Genomic DNA, 17,997 nt, shown 5'->3' on the forward strand with positions numbered 1-17,997 from the left:
AACATTTTAAATTTCTTTTGAATTGTTTTTATCCTTTTTCTACTAAATTTTTGATATTAATTAAAATGTATTTTTAATAATCTCTACTTATATTGTAAAAAGAAACCTTTTTTTATTTGAAAGAAACCTTTTGTGTGATTATTTATTTATTTTATTTATTTAAGAAGTAAATTTTTGATTTTTATTCTCTGTAAAAAGTAATACAAGTTTAGTGTCTCCAGACAACTTAAATTTATTGTCTTGCAGTCTGTGTGGGTCAAACCTAAGGTGTAGGTTAACTAGGTCCTTGATTCAGGGTCCCACCAGGCTGAATTCAACATTTTAACGATGGCTGTGATGTCATCTGATGCTCAAGTGTTCTTCCTCTTGGTGTTAGCAGAAGTCATTGCCTTGCGCTTATGTCATTTACGTGGCAGGATGTCAGCCATCAGACACTCTGCTTCCAGCTGTGTTGGCACTGCAGCCTGGCTGCCGTTCTTCTTCAAAGCCAAAGTCTTCACTGCTAACATTCTGACTTCTGTTTCTGACATCTAAACCATTTTAAAGGCTACCATAACTGATTTTCCTGGAATAGTCTCTTTTGATTACCTTGTAGCTGACTTAGGGGGCAGTAATTACATCTGTAAAATCACTCCCTTTTTGTTACATAACATGACTTAATCATGGACATGATACCATTTTCATACCCCGCACACATTCAAGGGACAGATGGTGCCAAGTGTCTTGGGAAGTGCTGGAGACTTAATTGTAAATAGTGCCCAATAGTGCCTATACCCAGTTTATTGTTAGCATTTGATTTTGTTTATATTATTCTTTTCCTAACACATAATGCCATAATGGGATATGACATTTTCTTTCACGACCCTTGATTCTTTTCTTGGGAAATGGAGATATGATTTACTTAACAAAACAATTAATCTTTTCAAAACGACACAACTGAGTGGATTTAACATATGTTTGAGCTCATGCAATTATTGCCATTGTCCAATGTGAGAATATTTCAATAGCCTCAAACGTACACGCTCAACTAATCAGCTACTATCCCCTGTCCTGCTCCCTCCTCAGTCCTCCATTCACCTACTTCCTGTCCTGTGGCTTAACCCTACCGACACTTTGTACAACTGGAACCATGAACCCTAACTTAGCATGCCCTTTCCTAGGGTTGGTTCACTCTTCATTCATTCATTCATTCATTCATTCATTCATTCATTCATTCATTCATTCATTCTTATGGCCAAGGAGCAATTCATTGCATGAGCAGTCCGCATTTTGTTAATGTATTCACCCAAAGAAAGGCTTTGAAGCTGGTTACATTATCAAAGTCATTTCTTTCCAATGAATGGTGCTGCTATTAACACTCTAAGTTTCTGGGTGGACATATGTTTTCAGTTCTCTTTATGCATAATAGTCTCAGTGAGTGCAAATTAGTCTTGTTGGCTTTTCTGTAATAGTGAACATTTTGCTTATGTTTATTGGCTATTTATCTTTATTTGGATGATTTTTAGTTGAATAGTTTATTAAGGTTATTTAAAAAACATTTTTACCAAAATTAAAACATACTCTCAAGATTTCTAAATACGAAATCATTAAATTGTAAAATAATGACTTTACATGAAATTTCTATCAGTGTGGAAGTAAATAAAGAATTAGCCTTTAAAATATGATTATCCAATTGTCTTATGCTTTTTACTGAGTGATAAATATTTTCCTTCTAATGGCCTGAGTGTAATATTTATAACATATTTATACCTGAGTTATTATATGCAAGATTATATTTATAACATTCAATTCTCTTCTGTTAATCTTCTGTACAAACATAATTTCTAGTTATTTGAAGAAGCAGTCTGAGCTGTTAGATGTTGAAAGTGATGAAACTTGGCAGCATAAATTTTAGTGATATATTTAAGCTCATAGATTGTTAACTGTCTTCAAATGTGTGTTGGAGGATGTAGTGCGGGAACTGGGAAGGTCTGAAGGAGTGGGGAATAATGTATTTTCACGAGTAATACTTTCCCACTCATGTAGTTTGAGTGTGTTAGTACTAGATAAAAGTAAACAGAAAGACAGTATTTAAATTGAATTGAAGGATGAATTTGTTTTTTGTAAGACAGGCTTTCTCTGTAAGCCCTGGCTGTCGTGGAACTCACTCTCTAGGCCATGCTGGCCTCGAACTCAGATATCCACCTGCCTCTGCCTTCCAAATACTGGGATTCAAAGCATGCCCCACCACTCTGGCCCCTATAAATATATTTGTAGCTTTGATAAAGGGAATGACTGCATCTTGTCAAATAAACCTGTACTTATCAGTTTTGCCAGCAGATGGCAGCAGTGCACCCTGAAAATGATTTGCAATTCAGAGCTGTTCCAGCCAAACCATCATGGCAGAGATGGTTTAGAGTTTAGAACAGTACATGAAATATGTTTACAGCTGTGATTGTGAAAAAGAAAACCACCACGTTTTCATATCAAAGCTGGTTCTTATCTCTAAATATGTATCTCTAGTTCTGAGATTTTTATGTACCAAATTTGTATCTACAAGTGCAAGTTTTATACTTGCCTCAAATTCCACAAATACTTCAACATTAAACGCTTGAGTATCAAGTGTTCAGGGCCTCCCAAGTATTAGTTTTCTGCATTCTCTGGCGAAGCAGACAGCATGTCAGTTATCTCCCATCTTAAGTGTAAATAATGCAATCTCATTTTCTAGACCTTTCCCTGTTGACTGATTCTTTTGTTTGTGACTTTGGTCTCTTCAATCACAGAAACATCTTTTGCATCCAACCTTTCATTCAGTGGGGGTGCTGTACCCGGTTTTGTTTGGACGTCAGCTTATCCTGTTTTCTTCCCAGACTATTACTTTTTAGAGAGTCTGTGCATTGTACTTTGTTTCCGGAATCCTGTCATTTAAGGGAAGATAGGGAAAAGTCATTTTTGATGCTTCTCAATTTGTATTTAAAGTCAAATTTTAAAAATGAAATCTAATTATTTCTCCCCTTCCCTTTCCTCCCTCCGGCTCCTCCGGCGTACTCAGTTGCTCCCTCCTGAAATCATGAGCTCTTCTTTAGTTGCTATGGTTATACCTACACAAGCACACACACATGCCTAAATGGAAATACGAGCCTATTTGGTGTTACTTGTACGCACTTAAAGGTTTTAACCCTCAGCTGTTAAGTAGTCAGAATTTCTCACTGGGATTGCTCATTTTAGTTGAGACAATGCATAGGACATTGGAGCTATGGGCTTGTGCAGCTTAGGGCACACACAGAACTCTAGGGGGCACCCGTTACTTAAGTATGAGGTCTCAGCCGGAGGTTTGTCTCTGTGCGGGCCGGGTTACAGCTATGGAAAGGAATCAAGACAGAGGAGGTGGAAAATGGAAATGGGGAAGTTAATGACTTTAAATAGAGAGTGGGAGAAGGCCTTTCTTAAGAGCTATACTCGCAGGGAGTGAGGAGCTAGGCCTGTAAAGCCGCATCTGCAGGAAGTCACTCTAGGCAGTGCCAAGATGAAGTGAGGATGTGCTCTGATTTTCTATCTAAATTGTTTAAAATAAATTTGAAGCACAGTTAAAATGTCCCTACTTACACAATCTGCCCATATCCAACAGGAATTATATTTTTGTTTATAAACTTACTTTTGTATTAATTTGTTCCTTACTACATGAGAGTCACATATGTGCCTATGTTTTGAGCAAGTCTACACTCACTTTTTCATCTTCAGTTCTTCCCATATTCTCTCACCACTTTCTCTCCTAACTTTATGTGTGCTTGAAAAGCAATAATAAAAAACCCGAGTCCACTAAGCGCTGCCTATATGTCCATGGCTCAACCATCCACTGGTGCATGGGAAGATTTCAGGAGCCACATTTCTGAAGAAAACTGACTCTTCCTTGACAGCCACCATCCACAAGCTTCTTAACTAAGGGTGTGGCTTTATGAAACCTCCTCATAGTAGGGTTTTTGCTGGCTTGATCTTGTGCACGACTGACCTGTGCATGCTGTCACTCCTGCTGTCGCCTCATGTGTGCAATGGTCAGGAAGGACCTCTTTGTTGGTGTCATCCGCTACATTTGCCTCCTGGAATCTTTCTACCCCTTCCTCTGCAACGGTCACTGCACCCATGGGGAGGTTCTCTATTAAAGCACCCACCACTCTCTTACTCTCAGTGCCTGCATTGCTTCTGTTACATTATTGTGCTGAACACTGAACCATTTAAGGGCAGTGTCCTTCATACATCTGTGTTACTTCATAGTTCAAGTTTTAGAAATAGTAGACACTCATTGATTATCAGTTGCATTAGAATGAATTAAAATAAATTTTAAAACTGAAAAAAATGAATAATTTCCAGATACTTTTAGTTTTGTTTATTATTATTGTTATTTATTGTTTTTGAGACAAGGTTTTGCTGTGTGTCTCAGGCTGGCCTCATGCTTGCAGTTCTCCTGCTTCTGCCTCAAGAGTGCTGGGGTTAGTGTCAGACACCACGGTGCCTGGCTTTGTCATATTGTTTATATTGCTACAATTATCTTTTATTTACAAAGATGAATTTATTCTAAGACTAAAATCATTTTCTCTTAGCATTGTTTTCCAGTAATGTTCTTTTAAGATTCTGTTCTCATGTCGGAGAACATGTTAATGTACATTAAAGTTCATAAAGATCCTTACAAGATTGATATCTAGTATCTTTTCTTTGAAACTTGCAATGTGAAGGGCATTAGCACCATTTCACAGAGCCCCTGCCTGTTTAGATGTGTCACCTTAGCATCGCCTTAATGAATTCGATGGACTAGTGCCTGTGTTCTCTGTTCTCATAGCTGTGCTTAGATAGTTTATCTTGTTTTGACCTGGCTTTTAAATGTTATGCTATCAATATAATTATGACATATTTACATTATATGAAATATAAATATGATACAATTTTTTATTCTTGGTAGCATCTGAGGTGCTGGAGAGATGGCTCAGGTGTTAATATATCTTGCTACTATATTTTGAAGACTAGAGTTCAGATTCCAGCACTCCTTTTGGGTAGCTCACAAATGGCTGTAACTCCCCTTCATGGGCACCTGCATATACGTGTGAAAAAACACTCATTCACAAGAACAATCTTTAAATATGTATTCTTGTGTTGACAGTAATATTTCATAATTTTCTAAGAGGCTTCTGTGTGATGAGAACAGTGCTTAGTAATTGTTAGACTGACTAAAAGGTGCCAGAGAAACTGTACTGTAGCAAATCCTACTTCTATGGCTAGGTCTTCAGCTCCCTGGACTGTGGGCCACAACTGCATTTGGTTGTGGAACTAGTGTGGAGGCTTTTGAAGAAGTAGACAATAAAAGGCTTAAATATGTGATAACTAAAATATAATCCAAAACGTCATGGATAACTCCAAGGTGTTTCTGGCAGCAGTCACAAATGTTGCACTGTGCAAATACACTGCAGTCTTGGTTCTGAACACATCATATGTGCACTGTGCCCTGCACACTGCGTATGCTGTCACATTGTACCACACTGGCAGACATGGCCTGAAACACCCTGGCTCAGATCGAGACTGTGCTGTGTTGAGTGTTACAGTGATTTTACTGTACATACAAAGCTTCTGTGTTACAGAAACATCATGATTTAACACAGAAAACAGAGACTTTTAATTTTTCTAATGCTTTGTCTTATCATAGAACCATCACATGAGTCCACTTTTTAGATTCTATTGTATTAAAATGCTTTTATCTAAAAATTTCTTTCTGAGTTACTGACATGAGTTTCATTTTTTAAAGCATTAAATGAATTTTAGATTGTCACTTGACAAAATTTCTAAGAGTCTCTGAAGTGGCCTTAAATATTTCTATCATTTGTGCAGCATGCTTATGTTCTCAACATGATGGTTTGAAAATCAAGATATCGATTAACTCAGAAAAACAGTGTAGATGTTCTTAGTGCATCAAATAACTCAGTCAAGATTTAATTCTTTATGTAAAAACAAATAGGCAATACATGTTATTAGTATGCAATTTTGCCTTAATTTTTAAGATATAGTAAAATTATATATGCCAGGGAATTATTTGAAACTAAGTTCCTATGTGCTGTACAGCAATAAGTGGATGACTTGTACATACATGTACTTTAGATGCCTGCATACCTGGGTAGTTTACCGATTTCTTTGGCAAAAATGGGAAAAATTTTAGGAAGTCTTTACTTAGTCTATGATATTTACATTTTATTTCTAGAACTAGTTTTTGTGGAATATGCAGAGTCAGTGAAGATTCTCTGTACTATACATGAGTATCTATAATATAATAATATATAATATGGCATGGAATAATATACAGTAATAATTTAGTACATCAGCATTAATGGTGCACTTATAAAATAAATACATGAATTTGAAATGTGAAAAATGTGTGGGACAAAAATAGTTTAGAAAAATAGGGAATTAAATGAATAGATTTAATGATAGAATCAAGTAGGGCATATTTGTTATAGACATAGTCTTTACAGATATATTTGTTAAAACTTTAATGCCTTTGTAGTGAAGGAATTTTAAGTAAGAATGGAATGGTGTCGCGATAGTTGGAAAACAAGATTGCGCAGACTGAGAAGTTCCTAGGTTTCCAGTGTCCCTTCTTCACTCTCCATTTACTTCACTGTGGTCTTCTAGGGCAATGTGCTTTGTTAATCATATCGCCCAGTTTCAGGCAGTACTTGAGTAATCTGGGTAAGAACTCCCATTATGACTACTTCACCTTGAGGTTTATCTTTGCATCTTCTGTAGTGTATATATAAATAGTGTATGACATATTTGCACACACACATTTGTATACATTTTAAGCAGCACGCATTATAAAGTAGTCTTCTTATATTTACAGGGATTCATTTATGTAGGTATTGGATTACTGTTCAGAGTGCTGCATTCTAGTCTGCGGTAGAACGTACAGTGATCTGTATGTCCTGACCTTGTCATCATGCTGATATCCATGTGACTGAAGTTATGGGCATCGACTATTCTTGATCTTCTATGTGAGTGTAGCCAACTCCTCTTGTGATTAAAAGTGGAGAATCTTCTTGTCTGGATGAAAGAGATTAGGTGGAAGAAGGAAGAGAAATCCAAAGCAGGAGAGGCCATCTTATATGTGAAGATGGAGGAAAGAGGGGTTGAGTCAGTGAGGCTGGTGACCTTGAGATATTGTCTGCAATTTATGTCCACCACATGGGGATGCTGGTCTTCCAGTCACAAGGACAGAATTTTGCCAGCAGCTTTAGTGAACAAAGCCCGAGTCCTTTGCTCAGATCTCCACCTTTGTTCTGCATCACTGCCCGTGTCATCCTGCCTGTGTCATCCTGCCCGTGTCATCCTGCCTCTGCACTGTGGCTATTGGCTGTAACAACAGTAAGAACTAATGCTGCCCCTAGTGTGTTTCAGTTTCGTTTCCGTATTTCTGTTCTATTGAACATTTCTTTAGTAACTGGTAGTCAAGGCTATACTAAAAGGCCTCATGATTATAGAAAAATCAATAAATTCACATGTCTCCTTTATGATCTATTCAAGTTTTCTCTGTAGTCTTCATTTGTGGGTAGAGATTAATATGTCATAGAGTGTGTATACTTTATTTCATTAGGTCTTTAAAAGATTCCTCTGCCTCTACTTCTACCTAGAGTACTAGTGCTTCATGATTCTTATTATTGAATTTCATATTCACTACTTAATACTTTATATTAAGACTCTTTGGTAGTGTGGTAGATATGCGGTGATGTTTTGGGTTTAGTCATTATTTATTTTTGTGAATTTGTACACATGTGTGCGGTTGTACTAATCAATGCTTGCATATGTGGAGGCCAGAGGATGATATAAAAAATTGCTTCTGTTCCTTATTTTTAAGATTCATTTTATTATCTACTCATGTCTAGGTGCACATATTTGGGCAAGTGCCCATGGAGGGAAGAAGAGTGCATTGAATCCTTTGCAGCTGCAGTTACATATGGTTGTGAGTCACACAATCTGGGCACTGGGAACCAAATTCTTATCCTCTGGAAGAGCAGCAAACATTCTTTTCCTTGAGCCGTCTTTCAATATTACCATTAGTTTTTGAGACAGGGTCTCTCACTGAACTTGGAGCTCACCAATTGGCTAGACGGGCTGGCTAGTGAGCTCTGGTATCAGCTGATGTCCACCCTCTACCTTACTGTCTACACCGCTCCTTATTTGTGGGTGCTAGGGAACTTAACTCCTAACTCAGGTCTTCATGCTTATCTAACAGACACTTTACCTGGTGGACAATCTCCCCAGACCAGGAGTTTGGTTGTAATTTTCACTTTTTTGGTTACATTAAACCTAAACATTTTTCCTTATATATAGCAACTGTTCGAATCACTGTTACTATGAATTGAAAATAATCAACTACCCTTTATTTCTGCCTATTGTTTCTTTGTTGAGAAGAAATTTTTATTTTAATATACTAAAATTCATTTTCTTTTTAGACTTTTGTTCCTTTGGCAGAATCGAGAAGTCATTCTTCATTCAAAACCCAGAATACTTTGTAGTTTCAGCTGTTCGCTTGCTTAAATATTTTTTAAATTTAATTAAAATGTAATTGTACTGTAACTCATCTTCCCTTTCTCTCTTCAATCTCTCCTCTCTCCTCTCTCCAAGCCTTCTCATTCCCTCTCTAATTCGTGCCTATTTTCTTTCATTATTACTGACACACACACATATATGAACACACAGATAACATAAATACAGCCTGCGGAGTCTGTTTATTATTGCTTGTGAAGATGGTTTCAAGGTTGACCATTTTGTATTGGATAATCAATAGGGATGTCATCTCTGGGGAACAGTAATTCCTTAGCAATCTTTAATTGTCTTCAGGTTTTTTTATTTGTTTGTTTGTTTGTTTGTTTGTTTGTTTGTTTTTAGTCTGGGGTTTCCTCCCATGAGATTTGCCCCTCTCTAATGAGAGATGCCTGTCTATTGGCGTTGTCATTGTTCAGGTCTTGTTTATGCAGCCACATTGTTGGGGTATCATGGCTGTAGCTTTTCTGTCATTTTTAGGAAACACAATCTGACAGCATACTTTTCGGCTATCTTTTACAATCCTTCTACATTTTTGTAAATGTTCCCCGAGCCTTAGTGCAGGAATTGTGTTGAAGATGTGTCTGCTGGAGTTGGCCCCATGATCTGCACTATGACCAGTTACGGTGTTTTGCGATGGTTTCTATTTGTGGCACAGACAAGTGTAGGTGAGTTCTGAGAGTTGTACTCTTCTGTGCATATGAGAATATCTTTTAGATAAAGTGGTGTAGATCTTAAATCTCCTTTAAGACTCCTGACCTCATTACCACCAGGTCGTTGGCTAGGTTTCCAGTAGGAGGCATGATTTCCATCCTCTTGTATGGACCTTAAGTCCAAACAGACAGATGTTGATTACCACCAAGCTATGAGTACCACTGTTGTACCTTTTGGAATATCTCACGATTGTTGTGGTTTATAAGCTGCAAAGCTAAGTAGAGTGCTTCCCTACCTCGGCAGCTGTGTAGCACCTTCTGGTATTATGAAGGCTGGATTTCAGGATGACGGAGCTTGGATCTTCTAAGCCCTGTGTCTGGAGTACATGGTGTCTTCAACAATATTATCATCCTCATTATGTCTGCTTGATTTAGAATCTGCTGTAGATATGGCAAAGAATTCTCGTTTATTTTTCAACATATTGTAAGCAGTTTTTCCAAGGAGTTGCTATTAAATAACTTGCCCATCACTAGTTTTTGGTCCTACCTAGCTGTGATGGTCACGTGGTCATTGCCTACTTTTGATCTCGTTTCTATCCTCTTCATCTACTATCTCCCTGGTGACAGTACCACATTGTGGTTCCCTCTCCATTTCTCCTCCTCTGCTCCTTTTATCTCTCCCCCATCTTGAGTTTTTACAGATGATGGTGTCATTTATGAATCTTATTTCTTTTAAAACATATAAACATCCCTCTTTCTTTTTAATCCTTGGTTTGAAGTCTACATAGAAGGTGATGAGTTCCATGGTGCTTTCATGCGTTGTCCGGGAACTTGGTTCTTACTTATCCCTTTCATAGTGCTCCTCTTCACTCCCTGAGCCCCTGTGCTGGTCCTTGTCCTCTTGTTTTTTTCCCTATCAGTTCCATGTTTATCACCCAATGTCTTCATTACATCATTGAGTAGAAATGGCAAAAGTGATGTTTTTGCTTAGTTTCACACTGTCATGCAAATCTATGAATATTCTACTCAAATATGATGTTAGCTATAGATTGTCCTCATAAATGCACTCTACTCTTTTGAGGAAATTTTATTACTAGTTTTCTCAGTTTAGTAATGAATGCCTGTGGAGCTTTGACAGATGATTTTCTGCTTCTCTTAAAATGGCAATGTACTTCTTCTTTAGTCTGCTGAGTTATGCGATCATTTTCGCGTGCTGTACTAACCTTGCATTGTTGAATACTTTCTGTTTTGATGGTGATAGTCTGTTTATGATTTTTGTCTCTGATTTACTAGCATTAGAGAATTAAAATATTTAAACTTGTAAGAGATATTGGTATATGTTTTTCTTTCCTTATATAATCACTGACTTTGTCATAAGAGGGATACTGGCCTTATAAGACAAGCTACCAAGTAATATTTTATCTTTAATGTGTTTCAAAACTTCATGTAGCAGTAGTTTTTTCCTATAATTTTTAAGCATTTAACTTATTCAGGTTACTTATTTTTTTCTTACAGTTTGGCTTTTACATCAGGTGTAGTAGCTGGATGAGGACCTGCTCATCATTTGGACATATTTTTCTTAAATGATAATCAGGATACTTGCCCGTAATTAGCTGAAGTAGGTGGATTTTAAGTTTTGGGACCAATGGGATAACTTGGGAAGAGTTATCAGGAGACAAGATTTATAGAACTATGGGGAGGGCTGGGGGTATATAGCTTAGTGATATAGTACTTTCCTAATATGCATGCTATTTTTTGAATTCAGTAGTTTCCTAGTATTTCCACAGATACTAAATAAGATGGTTTGCTCTTTACTACATTCTATGTTCACTTCTATCTCAGACATTTATTCTATTCTTTCAGTTCACTTTCTTATCTGTTGGTGCATTTGCTAATGTCCTGGATCATCCCTCTGTAAACCTCTGCCTGAAGTTGGTTATTGTTGACTTTTGTAGAGACGTCCGATCAGGATCACCTTCTTTCGTCTTACAGAGATTTTCTTTTCTCTCTGCCTCTGTCTCTGTCTGTTTCTCTCTCCCTCTCCCTCCTCACCCTGTCTGATGATGTTGTTGTTCTATTCAAAGTCCAGGGAGGCTGTTATTTATTTTACGACTGTGCCTTGACAGGACCATGCATGCCCTTTTGAAGTTTTCAGTTAAACAAAATTATAGTTGACAACCATTTTCTCGGTGACATTTAATTATCTCAGGCTTGATTTTTATTTAATTTTTTAGTTTTATTTTTGTTTCTAGTACATCCTGACCACAGTTTTCCCTTCCTCCTCTCCTTCCAGTCTCCCCTGTAATCTTCCCTTTCCCTTAGAGCCACGGCTCCTGTTTCTCTTCAGAAAAGAGCAGGCTGTCAGGGATATCCAATGAACATGGTGTAACAAGATACAGTAAGATGAAGGTACAAACTCTCATATCAAGGCTGGGTGAGACAAACCTGCAGGAGGAAAAGGGTCCCAAGAGCAGACTAAAGAGTCAGAGACAACTCCACCCCCACTGTTAGGATTCATACAAGAACAACCATGGCACATACGCACAGAACCTAGTGTAGACCCATGCAGGCTCTGTGATTGCTGCTCAGTCCCCATGAACCACCATGATCCCTACTTAGTTGGTGCCTGTGGGCTGTGTTCTCCTGGTGTCCTTGACCCCTATTTTGTTTTTCTTGATAGTGTCTTAATTTTCATTTTAACAAGATTTTTTAAAGCATCAAATATTCACTTGCAAAATATAATTTTGATATTAATAATATTAAGGAAAATGCCTTAATAAAATTAGAGGCAAAGGAAAATAAAGATAGAAAGACATTGAAATGAGGGTAATTTGTTACTCAAATGATGGTTTTTATAACTAGTAGCACTCTTTCATCTAGCTAGTGCTGAGAAAATTGTATGTTAATACCAAAGTGGTCATTTTTGAGACCATTCAATTTGAACTCTAATGTGTGACTTGAATTACTAAGGTCTTTTCTGCTTATAAAATATAAAAGTTAATTACTATAATAAATTTTAATGTGTTTTCCTTTCATGCATTTTGATCATACTCTTCCCTCAATCACAACCTCTTTCAAATAGTCTCTACTTCACTACTCACCCAACTCCAGTTGTCTCTCTCTCCCTCTCTCTCTTTCCCCACTGTCTCTCTCTCTCAAAAAGCAAAACTAAAAACCAAAAATCAAATCAAACAAACCATATGACAGAAAAAGGCAAAAAGCAAAAACCAGTAAGACAAAGAATTACCAAAGCAAAAAGCGTGGAGTCTGTATTGTGCTGGCTCCATTATATATTGCTCCATTATGAAGTGCGGAAGACACCGATTCCCTCAATTGTTACACCAGGTTAAACTGCAAATAGCTTCATGCGAAGGAGCTCTGTGTTCACATCCTTTTTTCCATATTCGGATTTTTTTCTGGTATGAAGTTGTGCAGGTCTTGTTTGTACTGTCATATGTCACAGTCTATGCGAGTTCATTCATATGTGTATCAGCCCTGTAAAGACACCATCTCCTTGGAGTCATCCACACCTCTGACTCTTAAGCATTGATCTTTTCTACATAAATCTCTGAGCATTGGGAGAGGTGTAATAGGAGCTGTGTGGTTTAAAGTCTCCCCCTCTTTGTACGTTGTCTAGTTTTGGGTCTCTTTGTTAATTACTCTCAACTGCAAGAAGAAGCTTCTTGACAAGGGCTTACTGTGATGTACTGATGCATGAGTATGTCATTAGGAGTCATTTTCTAACCATGTTCCTTTGGTACAGTGGTTTTCACCCTTTTTAGTGATATGACCCTTTAGTACAGTTTCTCATGTTATGATTATCCCAACCATAAAATTATTTTTGTCATTACCTCTTAACTGTAATTTTGCTACTGTTATGAACGGTAATGTAAGTATCTGATATATGACCCCTGTGAAAGGGTCATTCTATCCCCTAAGGGGTCCTCTACTTGAATTTTTCCCCTAATGACCATGTGTTCTTAACTGATATTTATATGTTTGTTGGGAGAATCCTTTAATGCTGTATACTAACTTGCAGGGTCCCTCATTCATGCTTTGTTACATTGTCTCTTCCAGTTCATTCAGGAAAGCAGTCCTGATAGGAGTCAGGGATATAAGGAGAATGGCTACAACTAAGTCAGGCTGTCATGCTGACTTAAGGCCAGTGTAGAGTCCTGAGTAAAGAATAGTGAATGAAGTAAACAAAAGGAACTTCCAGTAATTTCCTCAGCACTTAGCCCATGTCCAGAGACAAGCCTAAGATGAACCAGTTGGCAAGATTAAGGGCAGGAAGGACAAAACCAAGGAAGCAACCAATAGGCTTTCTTCATCTAGTATTGAGGACAACAGTGGTCTTTCAGGGTTCTTGCTGGTGTGTCCTCTTCAGAGTTAAAACAAACAAAAGTGCAGAGTGTTGGTACCAAAACCAAATAAAAATATATTTCCTTATTTCAAATATTTAATCCTTCAGTAATTCAGGAATTAAGTTTATCAACTTGTGACATGAATTTTGTGCCATAATAAAAACATTTGTCTTGTACATACTAATATTTAATACATAATGAGCTTAGTATATATCCGATTGCTCTTGCCTTAAGATTTGGATGCCAAAATTAAAGTAGGATTGTATAGATTTCCTTAGTAACTTTGAAGACTCCAGTTTTCTTCACAATAAGATAGTAAAAATAAACAGTATAAAGAACCAAACTTATTGTTGCCCACAGTTACTGTTTTTCTTTCTTTCTGAGATAGATATCCAGTAGTTGCCTATTATGTGATACAGTTGGGGAGATTTGAGGTCTGACTTGAAACTCTGTGGGATGAAAGTCTTTCAGGGTGGTTTGAAGGTTATCTGTGGAGTGGTTCTCAGTGTGCTTACCTAATTACACAGTGCCTGAGCTGGAAAATTAAACAGTAGTGTCAGCTCCCTCCCTACTGATGCAGCAGCCCCTTTCATTGGTTTCTTTTCATTTCCTTCTTTTAAAATATAATTCCATGTAGAATTTTTTGTTCATTTCTTAAATATTATTTTCCTCATTATTTTTTTAATTCTGAGTTTTTTATATATACAACTTAAAAAATAGTCACAAAAATTTGCCTTGATAAAGCAGACTTAACAAATTTTTATTTATATCTTTAGAAAAAGTGTATCACAGCTTTTTATATAAGCAGAATGGTAGTTCTACAGAATATAGTGAGTCAATGTTTGATGCAAAACAACTTTCATTTCTGTGATGTACATACATGTGTCTGTAAAATGCATGTGGTTTATTTGACACAGTTGAAGAAAGCCTTGATATAAGATTGGTACTTTACTGTTTTATTTCTTTAGAAAATTATGAGGTTTGGGAGTTATGGTTATGACAAAGGCCTAAATTAGTGTTTTACTTATATTTTTACAATGCCTTATCTTTTATAAATTCTGGGGCCACCTAAACACTCCAGAATAAACTTTAGTTGAGTGGAGGGATTCTATAGTTGATGCTGGAAGATGTGAGGGATGGAGGCGGTCTGTGTGAGGACGTTTGTTCCCATGGTCACAGGGCAGAAGCTCTGTTTTAGTTGAACAGAGGGTGATTGCTTACTTTTTCAGAAGGGAAAGAAGGGTTTGCAAAAGTCAAAAATGTCTGTTCTCAGATTGTGTTCAAGTACGGATTGATTGGTGTGGAATGAGTAGACTCAAGCCAGAAGAGCTATTTTCAGGAAGCCTGTTCCACCATTGCCATAAACCGCTTGCAAACCAAAACAGAATCAGAAAACCAAACACATCCAAAAACCCACAACAAAACCAAAATACCCTTGTATAAAACAACACATCTCATGTTCTCTTTACAAAATAGGGTAGTTTAGTATCTGTGTATACAACTGTAGATATTGAGCACAGAAGAAACATACTACTTGTATATTTTAAAAATATGGTCATTCTCTTGTATGAAAGGTTCTAAGTGCCAATATATACAAAAGAAGTATCACACCCTTAACACGGACTTCCGTAGATCGAATTAGTATTGAGATGGAAACACTTGTGCTTTGAAGGTTGAATTTGTAAAATCTGATAATTTGGATGTATATGGCATAGTATGAAACAAAGAATATCAAGGATAGCACCTAGAAAAGTCATGGTTTAGTTCTAATACATGAAAAATGGGGAGGAAGCAGGTTTAGGTAAGGAAAATCAAGAATTTTTGTATGCAAAATTGACAAGTGATTAAATGAGTCTGAAATTTTAGAAGACAAGGCAAAAGACAGGAAATACAGATTATTATTGTATTTATGGGATCCAAGTTACCTAGTGGGAGCCTGCAGCTGAATATACAATGTAGCCACAATAGGGCATTTAGAGATGTAGGATAGGAATGAAAGCTAACTAAAGACAGTAAGCAAAACAGTTGTCTTTAAGGAAGAGGGAGTTCCAATGATATTTATGAAGAATGAAGAATAAAAGTAGCTTCTTGTCAAGAACATAGTATTAGCATCTAATACTGTGGCAAGTCATATTGAGCACAGAAGTAAGAATTGTTTGTTGAATTTTGCAACATAGCAGTTATTGCTAAGAGCAATCTCATGAAATGCTAACAATAGTTTTGATCATTTAACTCAGAAAAGAATGTGAAATGAGGAAGTAGTTGCAGTGGCTATCAATCTCCAGAAACTATGCTATGAAGATGAACCGAAAATAAGATAGTGTTTGGAAGAAACATTGAATACGAGAGAGGTTCTTTGAAAATCAGAAATGATTGAGGAATAGAGTCAATGCAGATGGACTTGGTAAGAAAAAGTATATTAGCTGTGAAATTTAGTGGGTAATAGACTCAATAGAATACTTTCCTTCTGTGTTTTTGGAGTTAGGACATAAGTAGCCTGATTCATAATTAGCGGGATTCTGATAAATCTCTGTTTCTGTTCTTTCCGCAGGACAGATGAAGTGTAAGTTTTAAGTTGATGAATTGGATAGTAGGCTTCTACAGCCTTATTTTTAGAAGGTCTGTTTGGGTTGAACAAAGATTTTGCCTGCCTAGTTTAAGCTGAGGTAAGAAAGGAGGAACTGTGACACTAAGGTGTCTGTTCTTAGGCCATTTTTTTTCTTTTCTTTTTTTTTCGGAGCTGGGGACCGAACCCAGGGCCTTGCGCTTCCTAGGCAAGCGCTCTACCACTGAGCTAAATCCCCAACCCCCTTAGGCCATTTTCAAAGCAAGATCTGGATCACATGCGGTGAATGAATTTAGGTCAAAAGAACTATTTTTAGGAGAATTGTTTTGATCAAAAGGCTATGGTTCTTCAAATTCAGAATGGAAGAATATAACACATTGTTAATCATATTCTCTTACAAATACTGAATTTTCCTGGCTTCTAGGTCTTCTTCCAGAGTTCTTCACTTGCTCTTTTAATTTAGAACTTAGTTGCTTGGTGGCTTTATCTTGAAAAAAATGTATTTCCTTGTATATATGCATTATTGAGTGGGCTCACACATGTACACATGTGGAATTCAGAGGAGAGCCTAGGAGAGTCACGCCTCTCCTTCTATCACTTGTCCTAGGACTGAACTCTACTCATAAGCTTTGCAGTTAGGGGCCTTTACCTGCTTAGCTACCTCACCGATTCTTGGTGCTTTTCTCAGGCCTCTTTTATATCTTATTTTGAATTTTCTTTTTTTGGGTTATCTCATCTGCTTACTAACATGCTGAAGTTTCCTAAAGTTACCTCTTTGGCAGATAACTCACTTCTGGATTGGCATATTGATTACTAAGCGATCTACCTTTTAAAGTATTAAATGATTGTGCATATGCTTCAAATCCAAGTCAACATCTCCTCCTTCTCTTCCCCTAAGCTGCTCCTCATTTAGTATTCTGTCTCAGCAAATTGTAAGACTGATTGTCTGGTTACTTAAGAAATAAACCCGAGAGCGATTTTGACCCTCTTGACCTTTGCACACCACTTCTCACTCCTGGGGCTCATGTCCGAGTGCTGTTGGTTCAGCTTCTCCATTGGTAGTGCTCTTTTTTTCTTTATCTTACTATTATGGCTTTTATCCAGTCTAACTAATATCTTGCTTGGATTATTATGCTAACTTTCTAATTGGTGTCCCTTTCCTTCACATAATAAGATAACATTTTGATAATTTATGGCCTGTTTCTTCTTTTGTGCTTCTTGCTCATGCTTAAAAGTCTGCTTGATTATAACCATGAGGGCTTCAAACATGTACTGACACAGTGCTGTTGTACAGGATAACGCTGAGCTGTTAGCTGATTGAAAACCAAAATCCTCACCCACTCTTCAGTCTTGTAAGATGTGTCTCTTGTTTCCTCTTCAGCTACTCAGCCTTTTCTGGACTGGCCCTTCTGTGTTGCTGATTCCTTTCCTGATGCCCTTGCTTGGCCTTTGCATACGCAGTGCACTGTACCTGTGATAGTGCTGTTCTACACTTTGCAAGTTTGCCACTTCACTACTCTGTGCTTCTTATATTGAATAGAACTTAGCTCAGGAGAACTTCATCTGCTCTTAAAGTCCAAACTATTTCAGATTAATGCTACAAATTCTCTCTCTATCAAATTCCTCTTTGAGACATAATATCACTTAGACTAGAGGTTCAAATGCATGAGTACTAGAATAGTATCCGACCCTCTTTACACAATTCCTTTCTCTTTCTTTCCACCTATTTTCTTCCTTGTATGCTCTGTAGGATATAGAAAATAACCAGGAAATTTCAGGTAATACTTCATAGACACACTTCTGATGACTGAATGATTTTTTGAGCAGTGATTTAGCCTTTGAATATTTTGTACAG

The 17,997-nt window shown here is 37.1% G+C and overlaps 1 protein-coding gene and 1 long non-coding RNA gene across 36 annotated transcripts in view; one reads left to right on the plus strand and one right to left on the minus strand.

The window, feature by feature from the left end:
- The window catches only part of Rims2 (regulating synaptic membrane exocytosis 2), a 511,056-nt gene that overhangs the window by 181,827 nt on the left and 311,232 nt on the right, over window positions 1-17,997 (plus strand).
- Window positions 2,711-7,281, minus strand: LOC134479901 (uncharacterized). The gene is made up of 2 exons (XR_010053790.1): window positions 6,947-7,281; window positions 2,711-2,897 (listed from the first exon to the last, which is right to left on the minus strand). It is a non-coding gene; the product is annotated as an uncharacterized LOC134479901 (long non-coding RNA).

This window comes from Rattus norvegicus, chromosome 7 (genome assembly GCF_036323735.1).
Source record: "Rattus norvegicus strain BN/NHsdMcwi chromosome 7, GRCr8, whole genome shotgun sequence".
NCBI lineage: Eukaryota > Metazoa > Chordata > Mammalia > Rodentia > Muridae > Rattus > Rattus norvegicus.